Here is a 10,889-nt window from a genome sequence, read left to right as displayed (position 1 = left end):
GGTTTGCAAGAGGGACGAGACACAACTTGATGATAGCACATCACATTCTATGCCTTGCATAACATCTAGCCAAGCGCTGATCATCTGTAAAATGAGAATTATAACATTGGCACAGGGATCTGTGCCAATAAATCTTTCTGGGCTGTGATTGATGAAGGAATGCATGTGCCTTCAGTCTAACATCCAGTGGTAAAGTCCAGGGCTGGTTCAAGACACATCAAAGAAGCATTTCAGTTAAACGCATTGCAAACTTTGTATGAGAAATCAAGTTGGCAAAAACGGTACTCCACAGCGCCATCTGGTGTCACAGTGTTATAATGCATATACAACGCATATAAAGCGTTTTTTCTTTGCCAATGTAGCTGAGTCTCAGATTTCAGGTTTTCCGGATCATGATGAACCCTGAATCCAGGTTTCACGAAGGTTTTTATCCCCAACGTGGCCAGGAGAGGGACCGCAAGTTGCATCTTCATCTGGCAACCTTCCCTGGAGCAATGGGTTCCTTCTCAGCGCCAGGCAGAGAACATGTTCTCCTCACTCTCATGCAGGAATCACCAACATCCTGAAAGGCAGCGCATGACCCCTTCCTTTCATTGCTGACAACACTTCTCTTTATAGACTAAGTTTGCTCAAAATGACCATGATGGCAGGGAAAAATACTTTGAGTTTCTTTTTTAATTGTCGATTTCCTTTGCTTAAGTAATGCTAACGCTGTAGTTCTAATGAAACTATGAATTAAGAGGTCATAAATCTAAAGATACTGTGACTGCCACAATGTGGGATGCGGAACAAATAAGCCCTATGGGGTTTATTATATTACACCTTGCTTTGCACAGATGGTATCTATGCTACTTTAAATTATATTGTATTGCTTTCCTTTCAGTCATGACAAAGCATAAGTTGTGAACAAGAATACTGAGAATCCAACCTGAGGGGAAATGAGGAAGAAGGCTGAGCTGAGAGCTTGGAAGTCCCTGAATTCTCAATTCAGCAGTAAATTTACAAGGTGGGCCTTGAAAGGACACTACACTCTCTCCCAGCCCCCTACAAAGCTGGCAATAATGGGGAGTAAAATTAATACTGGTCTTTCTTGCAGGGCTGATTTCAGTCTTACTGAGATATTGTATCTGAAGCACTCTGAACATGGAAATGTGTTGTGTAAAAACAAATTTTGATGATCTCCATGCACTGCTTGCCAATCAGTCAATATTTAAAAACTGATGTGTTCAAGCCTTATTTTAAATTTCAATAATAAACAAAATGCTTCTAATGAAAAAATAAAAAGCCTATTTCTGGGCTCTAACAGCTTGATTGTATGTAACACACTCCAAACACTTCAGAGTTATCCAGAACCAAGTAGAAATAAGGGAGATTAAACTGGTCCATTGGGGGCCCCTCCAATTTCTGGTGGACCACTTGGCGTTAGGAGTCTTGCGAAGAAAGGATTAGGTGTGCTTTGGTCTCAACCAGTGCATCAGGCACTTCTAATGCCATAGAGTATATAGAGGAGCACTAAGAACAGATGAGGTATATGCCAGTAGACTATGCAAAGTGTCAGCCCCCCCCCCCCGTTCTAGAAGAATGTCAGCCTTCAGCCAGTTATCTGCATGTCATTTTCCTGTAGCTGTCACCCCATTGGAAATCAATGCCCTTTGCCTTAAATAATGCATTTGACATACAACCCGACAATAATACAGACCGATCTAATGGGAGAGTGTATCCATTAGCCTCTTAGACAGACCAATTTCCTTCAAAATGAGTAGCTTGCAGTAAAGTTGTTCACATAGCTTATTTTAAGGCCTAAATCTGCCCAGATCCAGGTGCTCAAGGCCTAAAAACTTGAGATCTGTGCACAAGAAAAGAAATTGTTCAGGAGTTGTTGACACTTTCATAATTGATTGCATTCTGCAAGCTGTTTCTATACATGTGCACCTGTTAAAGTCACAAAACAGGGGGGTGTTGCGTGGTGGCCATCGTATTAGGAGGTGTGCAGCAGCAGGGGTTTGGGTTCTCTGTGTTTATATTGGGCTTTCAGAGGGCTCCTGTGGGCTGCCACACAAGAGCATGGATGTTCTGAAATTCTGACACCAGCAGCAGGAGGAGCTGAGGCAGGCAGACAATGCAATTAATCATAGTAGATAGCAGAAGGTGCTAGGCTTCCTACACCCCCTAGTGGCCGGCTATGGAATGGTCAAGGTGCTTGGCACAGTAAGCTTCTGCAAAAAGTGGGTGTTTCTTCTTTTAAAGCAACTTATACCATCATCACCACCACCGCTACTACTAATAAATAATTGTCCACCCTTCACCCTAAGGTCTCAACCAGCTTAAATCATTAAAAACAATTTAAAACAACCTACATAGCCAGAATGTGAGCTGTACCATTACAGCCAGGCTAAGCATCATTTCTGTTCAGAAACGTAAAACAGCACCATATGGAATATTGCAATGCTTTAATATGCTCTAGAATCATTACCTGGTGGGCTACTACGATGAGACACAGACTGTTAATGATGCCAAAACAACAAAACAAAACCCCAGAATGTATAATTATGTCTTCAGCAAAATACTTACCTTTTTTTTGGTATGAGTTGCAAATGATTTTTTTTTGTTTAGTCATTTAGTTGTGTCCAACTCATCATGACCCCATGGACTAGAGCATGCCAGGCACTCCTGTCTTCCACTGCCTCCCACAGTTTGGTTAGACTCATGTTGGTAGCTTTGAGAACACTGTCCAACCATCTCGTCCTCTGTCGTCCCCTTCTCCTTGTGCCCTCCTTCTTTCCCAACATGAGGGTTTTTTCCAGGGAGTCTTCTCTTCTCATGAGGTGGCCAAAGTATTGGAGTCTCAGCTTCAGGATCTGTCCTTACAGTGAGCACTCAGGGCTGATTTCCTTCAGAATGGATAGGTTTGATCTTCTTGCAGTCCATGGGACTCTCAAGAGTCTCCTCCAGCACCATAATTCAAAAGCATCAGTTCTTTGGAGATTAGTCTTCTTTATGGTCCAGCTCTCACTTCCATACATCACTGATACTGAGTATTAAAACAGTTTTCTTTCACATTGCTATCATTCCTGTGCTTAGGCACACGGTCCAGAATCTGTTCCTCTGTTCCCTGACTACATTAATTTTTCTCCTATTTCTTTTCAATTTTTTCATGAGTTAGTTCTTCAGTAATTTCTGCCAATACATTTTATGTTTCTTCCACCTAACAAAGCTTACACCCTACTGAAATCAAATTGAAAGTTAGATTTTCACTGAAGAAGAAAAGGCAAGATACGGAGTGCAATATGAGGACCGATTCCTTAGCGATACTATATACAATTCTCTGTCTCAGGCAAAAAAGAACAGAAGTGCTCTGAAACTTGCAATTTGTCTGGCAGGAGGGGAAATTGTTTGCTTGCTTGCTAGTTTTGGAAAGGTCCTTATGAATAGATGCCATCCAGGACAGAAAGCATGACTAAGCAGCCAGAGAAAGGGAGCAAATATTAATTATGCTGAACTACAGCCAGTAATGGTCCCTACTGGTGAAATGCTGCATTTTTATGACCTGGTATAATTTGTAGCATGAAGCTACCCAGTCAGGCTTTGGAGAAGAAGTCATTAGCCTTTCAGAAGCTGCAAGAGTGACATCATGTGAGCAATGCATGTCTTAGCCTTCAGATGACACTATACCCAGTCTTCTGCTCTTGCTCTTTCTGGGGGTCACTCCATGTTGCTAATGCAGGCTTCCTCAACCTCGGCCCTCCAGATGTTTTTGGCTTACAACTCCCATGATCCCTAGCTAGCAGGACCAGTGTTCAGGGTTGGTGGGAATGGTAGTCCCAAAACATCTGGAGGGCTGAGGTTGAGGAAGCCTGTGCTATTGGCACTGAGCCATGCTTGCATTTCATTCTGCAACTCAAAATGTGATAGTTCAATGTTAAATCCTTCACCAAAGTCAGAGACTATGGCATCCTAATTTTGCTAGGATTAGAATCAGAGTTGCGCAAACCAGTCCTTTGTATTCCTCAGCCAATTCTAAAATGGCGCAGTTTGCTCTTCCTTGCCACTACTTGTGGAATGCTATAATTGGATTGATTATAGGCTGCCTTTTTTCTGTGAAATGGGGCAGACTTTGGGGGATATTGGAGCAGAAAAGACCCAGAGCATTACAGAATATTACATTTCAGCTATGCATTCTAGGAATTCTACAGGACCCAAAAGAACAAAAATATATTGGATAGAATGTTACAGTTCTAGCAATAGAGCTGCCATAATTTGCTATCAGTGAGGGGGGTGGTCAGCATAGAGAGAGAGAGGAGACTTTCACCCACCCTGCATGTCCCCAGGAACCATTTATATGGCCATGGATTCAAGAGCTGACCAATGGCTCTAACTGGAGCAGCATCCTTCAAACTGGGAATTCTCTAGCTTCATAAATCAGTGGACCATGGGGGATTCTAGCTCTCCCCCTTGAAGGTTGAAGTCAACCTTCTCCATTTGCAGGGACTGTCCTGTTTGTGCAGAAACACGTCCCATTCATATAACCATAACTTGCTTCTAAGTTAAGGGTTTAGGATCAGGAGATGGAAGTGGAAATCAAATGTTACAGATGCGCAGCAGATTCCACCCCTTCTGTTTGCATACACCTGGGTGAATGGGAGGCAGTACAGTGGTACCTCAGGTTAAGTACTTAATTCGTTCCGGAGGTCTGTTCTTAACCTGAGACTGTTCTTAACCTGAAGCACCACTTTAACTAATGGGGCCTCCTGCTGTCACCGCGCTGCTGGAGCCCGATTTCTGTTCTTATCCTGAAGCAAAGTTCTTAACCTGAAGCACTATTTCTGGGTTAGCGGAGTCTGTAACCTGAAGCATATGTAACCTGAAGCGTATGTAACCCGAGGTACCACTGTATAAGAAGAAAAGGTGTCAAACTCTTATGGGGGGGGGCGTGTCTGTGGATCTTTCCATAATATGGGCCCTGCACTGCAGGGGGATTAACGGAAAGTTAGTACAAGTACTATATGGCTGGAGGATTAAGTTGCATTTAAGAAGGCACCTAAAAATTCAGGGGTGGTGTGCCTTAATTGTCTATTCACCAGACAATGTAGGCCCTGGAAATGGTCCTTAAGACGTCTTCCCTATACTGTATTATGTTGAGACATGCAGTGTATTTAAAGTCTTAAAAGAAGACCCCCTCCCCCACTCAGAAAAGCTCCACACCCTTCTCCCATAACAAATAAGAAAACCTTTACTTGGTGGTTTTTAATGAAAATGCCATTTCGTCGTTCTAATGGCCAACAGCTGGGGAAATGAATGCTTTTCTCCTTCATCATCTAAAAACTTATTTGGAAGAGTATTGGTTTGTGGCTCTACTGGGTAACTTTGCTGATGATCTGATTTTAAAAGTCATTTAATTTCTTCTAAGACCACAGTGGTTACCATAGAAATACATTTGCTGCACAACAAGGAATAATTAGTATACATTTGTTTCTTCATATCCCTTAATTTCTTCCATTCAGGGTCTTAAGCGTATAATTAAAGGGATTATTTGGCTTTTTGATCCCCCCCCCCCAATTCGTTTAAAGACCATACTCTTCTGTCGGCAGCGCCTAAGTCACATTGAGTAATCAGTCCAATCTGTTTGTCTACATGGATAAAAACGTCATGTTTTCCGCTGAAAACTCAGAAATGTAAGTAGCAATGAATTTTAGGATTTTTGTTTGTGTGCAAACAAGTAAAGCAACTGATTTACACAGGTAACGCTATAACCTAATGTTGTTAGAGGAGGCACTCCTAAAGAACGCTTTATGAGTGCGAAGCTCTCCTGTATATGCAGCTTTCTCTATTTGTGGAATGGCTGCTTCAAAGGCGGGGGAGGTCGTTGGCAGCAAGAAACTGAAGCATGGAACAGCATACATGGGAGGAGGTGGGAAGGATGTGAGGGACAACTGGATCAGCCCCAAGGTGTATTTGCCAATCAGATGTGTGTGGAAAACATTTCTCACTGGATCTCTCAGCATAGACAGAAAGAACATATGGTGAAAATGGACAATCGCGTTTTAGTTGACTCAACATGTTCTGTTGTGGTGAAGTCTATTTAAACAACCCAACTTTGCAGATAGAAAATGAAGGCTGCAATCCTCTGTGTGCTTGCCCAGAGTAAGGCCCATTGAACTTAGAGGAACTTAAACATGCACTGGATTGCATCATGCATCCATTCTACACCCAGAACCTATTATTTGCACATTTTTCCTAATTTATTTCAGTTGCAAAATATTTTTGTTTTCTTGGCGTGTTTATCCAACAGGGAATTTAGCGGTGGAAGAAAATGAATGACTGCGGCAATATAGCAGAAGGAGGGGTGAAAACAGCGTAGAAGGATTACAAATAGGCAGATGGAGGTAAGTCTTCTTCCAGCTGAACTTGCTCCAGCTGACCTGTTAAGGAGCCTTTTGAAGATGTTAGTGGGATGTTTTCAAGCATTTATTTAATAGTAGAGAAGATTTGATTTAATACTTGTACAGTATTCCTCATTTCGAACAACAAATGTTGAGCACAAAGCAACTCACAACAACATTAACAAAGCAACACACATTGCAAGCACTATACAGTGGTACCTCAGGTTAAGAATTTAATTCGTTCTGGAGGTCTGTTCTTAACCTGAAACTGTTCTTAACCTGAAGCACCACTTTAGCTAATGGGTCCTCCCGCTGCTGCTGCGCTGCGGCTGCACGATTTCTGTTCTCATCCTGAAGCAAAGTTCTTAATCTGAGGTAATATTTATGGGTTAGCGGAGTCTGTAACCAGCAGCAACAAATTCACCAAAACAATGAATACAATTCAATAAAGTCATTATAATTCAAAATATGAAAATGAAAGATTGAGAAAAAATTGGGAAGGGGAAAGAGAAAGAAAACATGCAGAGTGTTTCAGATAGGCCAGGCCTTTCCAAGAAAAGCTGCCATGGACCTTTGAAAGCTCATTGGGTACAGCATGAGACTAAATCTCAGAGTTGTGGATTCGAGCCCCATGTTGGGCAAAAGATTCCAGCATTGCAGGGGGTTGGACTAAATGACCCTCATCGTCACTTAGAATTCTATGATTATTTTTCACATCAATATCTCTCATTTCTTTATTTCCTAGAGAAACAGGAATGGAGTCATGCAGAAAGAGAGAGAGAGAGAGAGAGAGAGAGAGAGAGAGTGAAGGAGCAGAAACAGCTGCTATGTCCATGGCTTAAGTGGAATAGGGTTTATTTAGTGCTTATTTAATATTATTATTTGTATTGCACTTTCCCCCCATCCTGGAAAGTCAGCTGCATGTGGTTTTTAGGTACTGACCAAACCAAAAGCTGCTTAGCTTCAGCAAGATGGTGGAACCCCAAAAACAGAATCTGATTTCAGTACCAGGATTTAGGACATAGAGTAAGATTAAAGACAGCCTTTTGAGGTAGGTGTTTTTGCCTCACCACTAAGAAACTCACAAAGGCATGCTCATTTGTTGGCAGAAGATTCAAGAGATGTGTTTACCAACACAAGACTGTTCGCTGACAGTACATCACAGATAGAACTTTCGTGCCACATGAAACACAAAGGTGCATTTAGTTATGGACCACAGGCATTAAATTTACGGCATGTAATGCCTTACGAGAAAACATTATGAAAATGATTTATAGGTGGTACATGACCCCAGTCAAGCTTGCGAAGATTTACCATTTGCCCAATAACAAATGCTGGAAATGTAAAGAGACTGAGGGTACCTTTTTCCACCTTTGGTGGACCTGCCCAAAGATTAAGGCCTTCTGGGAAATGATTTATAATGAAATTAAGAAAGTGCTTAAGTGCACCTTTAACAAGAAACCAGAGGCATTTCTCTTGGGTATGGTCGGCCAGTTGGTGCCGAGGAAGGATAAGAATTTCTTTTTGTACGCTACTACGGCAGCAAGGATTCTTCTAGCAAAGTATTGGAAGACACAAGAGCTACCCACGCTGGAGGAATGGCAGGCGAAAGTGATTGACTTTATGGGACTGGCAGAAATGACCGGCAGAATCCGCGACCAAGAGAAAGAGACTGTGGAAGAAGATTGGAAGAAATTTAAGATGTATCTTAAGAATTATTATAAAACTGAGGAGTGTTAAAATGCTGAGGGAAAAGAAGACGTAGAATTGCAGCGATAATTGGGTTTAAAAATTTAGGGTGGAATAGAGAAAGAGGACAAATTTATATTTAATTGGGTAAGATAGGTTGCTGAACAATGGTACTAAACTAAGGATGCAAAAAGGGAAAGGTATGGGGAAGTCCGGGAAAAGAGGGTTATGAAAATAAGGTTAAGAAAATATGAGTTTGTTGTTTGTTTGTTTTTATGTTGTTTTTTTGTTTGTGATAAAAAATTGGAAATTAATAAAAATCATTTAAAAAAAAAAAAAAGAAACACAAAGGTGCATTTCATACATTCATCAACCCCATGTGATGGTGGTACAGGTGCATATGCCTCTCCACACACCTGAGCGAATGTGTTGATGGCACTTGGGGCATACATTTGCATACAGACAAAGTTCTCACATCATTCTTGGCTTCATGTGCACAGGGTATGGGTACGCAGTCCTACTCCTCCCTCATACGTACTTGAACCATAGTTGGGCTAGGGTGTGAACCAGCCCCTACTGATTTTCTCAAGACTACCTTTCAAATTCATTGTTGGGATTGGAACCTCGAAAATCAGCTCCAGAGTTCTGTTGCCTCCTGGAAATACACAGATTCTCTTTGCTGCTGCCACACACATCTAAATATATTTGTAAAGAAAAATGGTATCTTGTACATGTTTATTTTTGTGACTGTCAGTCCTGTATAGGATGTGTATTTAGGGTATCTTATGTGAAGTTTTTGCCTAGAAATGTATTGCCCAGTATTTGACGGTTGACTGTAACTCAGAGGTTCCGTTCTGCGATGGGCTAGCAGCCTTGCTGAGATATATATTTAGGAGGCTTTATATAGCACACTACTTATGCTAATGCACAGAAGATAAAACGACTTGTAAACCACTAAGTACAAGCAATAAAAGACAGTGACCACTGAGCATTTCATTGCTGAAAATAGATGAGCACAGTGTTGCATTTCAAACGTTTTGCAGACTGAATATAACTACAAATGCTAACAGATGCTTTAAATATATAAAGGAAACTGACAGATAATTATTTAAGATATGACTTTTGAGGAAAAAGGGTTCCCACTGGATTTATTAACTGCAGCTTACAAAACCCAATTGCACCATATATTTTCCAGGCATCATCATCATCATCATCATCATCATCATCATCATCATCATTCCACCTTTTCACCTGACATGGGGATTAGTTTAGATTCTAAACACATTGCACTGAAAACAGATATAAGCTATCTCCACATATGTACAAGTGTTTGTGTGTGAAAGAATGCACATTTGTTCATTTGTACAGCTCAGGTGTTGTGTACACAGGCTGCACACCCATTGAATATTTCATTTGCATTACTATACGAGTATACAGATCAAATATTTGTGTACTCTAGTACACAAATTGTATAATCTTTGAAAGTAATGAGCGAACATCCCTTAGGAAAGCAAAGGTCAAAGTACATCAAAATGATTCCTAAGACTGGAACTCATTTTACACATACAACTTGCTGCTACTATAGGCATGGCAGCGGCAACAGGACAGGAAATAAAGTTCCTCCCAGGCACACAGCAGAAAACATTTGGCACTTTTCAGACAGAGTGCAGAGAGCATATCAAACCAAACATACATAGGCACCATGCAGCATCAAACACATGTTGGACAGATAGAAACAAACATTCTAGATAAAGCACAGTCATGGGGGAAAACCACAACTGTGCACATAGCATGGGCAAGCATATTACGTACAGCACAGCAGAACACATAGAACAGATGCACACACTATCAGCACAAACAGTTGCATATACGACCACACCAATATCAGAACATTAGATAAAGAACAGGATGCTGTCCCATTCCCACACAAGCATTCAGTCCTGTGACTTGACTGGCAGGGCACATGCCTTGCAGCACGGGCACAGTGCATTTCGTTTACGTCTTGGTGATTTCATTCTAACATGCTGATCTGGGAGTAGGTGGCAAGGCTTCCAGCCTTATCACTTTTGTTTAAAAAAAGTAATTGCTGCCTGTTCATGACATTTACAAGGCTACTCCTCCCCCTAATCTGAGTGACACGTCTAATATAAGTCCTCTTCACACAGTCGGTGCATGCTTTGACTGAATTCACGGAGGGGCGCTCCTGACCCCGTGGAAGATACGCATAGGCTCTTCCATATGATTAGGATTGCTGGTCACCCAGGGCTCCTCATACAGCTGTAATGCATGTAGAATCCCTTCCACACCTTCTAGTGAAGATACGGAGGTGTGATTCTGCTCATCCTTCCATGCATTCAATCAATACACGTAAGGAGTGCATGAACTTGTCTCCATCACTTTGTTTATAGCTTTCCCACCACTCACACTTCCAACCAATGGCAAGAAATAACGATTACAGATACACATGGTTATGATCATTTTTATTCAGCTGAATTGCTAAATTGCTGAATTGCTAAACCACTTGTCTGTCCAGTTGCCTTACAGTCATCTGTTTCACATTGTGGCCAGCAGTTGGCCAGTCCTTCTGTATGTATTTTCTCAGATGCTGTGCAGATGCAATGGTGTTAGGATGAGTGCAAGAAAGATAGATTTCATCCACCTTTTTGGGTGCAATTGCTTAGCAGGCATCACTGTAAGGTACAGTACACATTCCTGAGTGTTCATGAATTAACAGAATCCTTGATATTCAACAACAGGTCTTTGTTTGTTTTTTAAAAAAACAAAACCAATGACTGAGATAAAAAGGCTGAATCTGAGCAT

General features: G+C 41.4%; 1 long non-coding RNA gene across 1 annotated transcript; it reads left to right on the top strand.

The window, feature by feature from the left end:
• Nucleotides 1-667: 667 nt before the first annotated feature.
• LOC307211517 lies at nucleotides 668-9,030 on the top strand. Its single transcript, XR_013836496.1, has 4 exons — nucleotides 668-1,006; nucleotides 6,290-6,383; nucleotides 7,126-7,576; nucleotides 8,421-9,030. It is a non-coding gene; the product is annotated as an uncharacterized lncRNA (long non-coding RNA).
• The last annotated feature ends 1,859 nt before the right edge of the window (nucleotides 9,031-10,889 follow it).

Source organism: Podarcis cretensis (assembly GCF_951804945.1).
Source record: "Podarcis cretensis genome assembly, chromosome: 2".
Lineage (NCBI taxonomy): Eukaryota > Metazoa > Chordata > Lepidosauria > Squamata > Lacertidae > Podarcis > Podarcis cretensis.
Note: the sequence above shows the minus strand (reverse complement) of the source record. Positions and strands in the feature narration are given on the sequence as shown.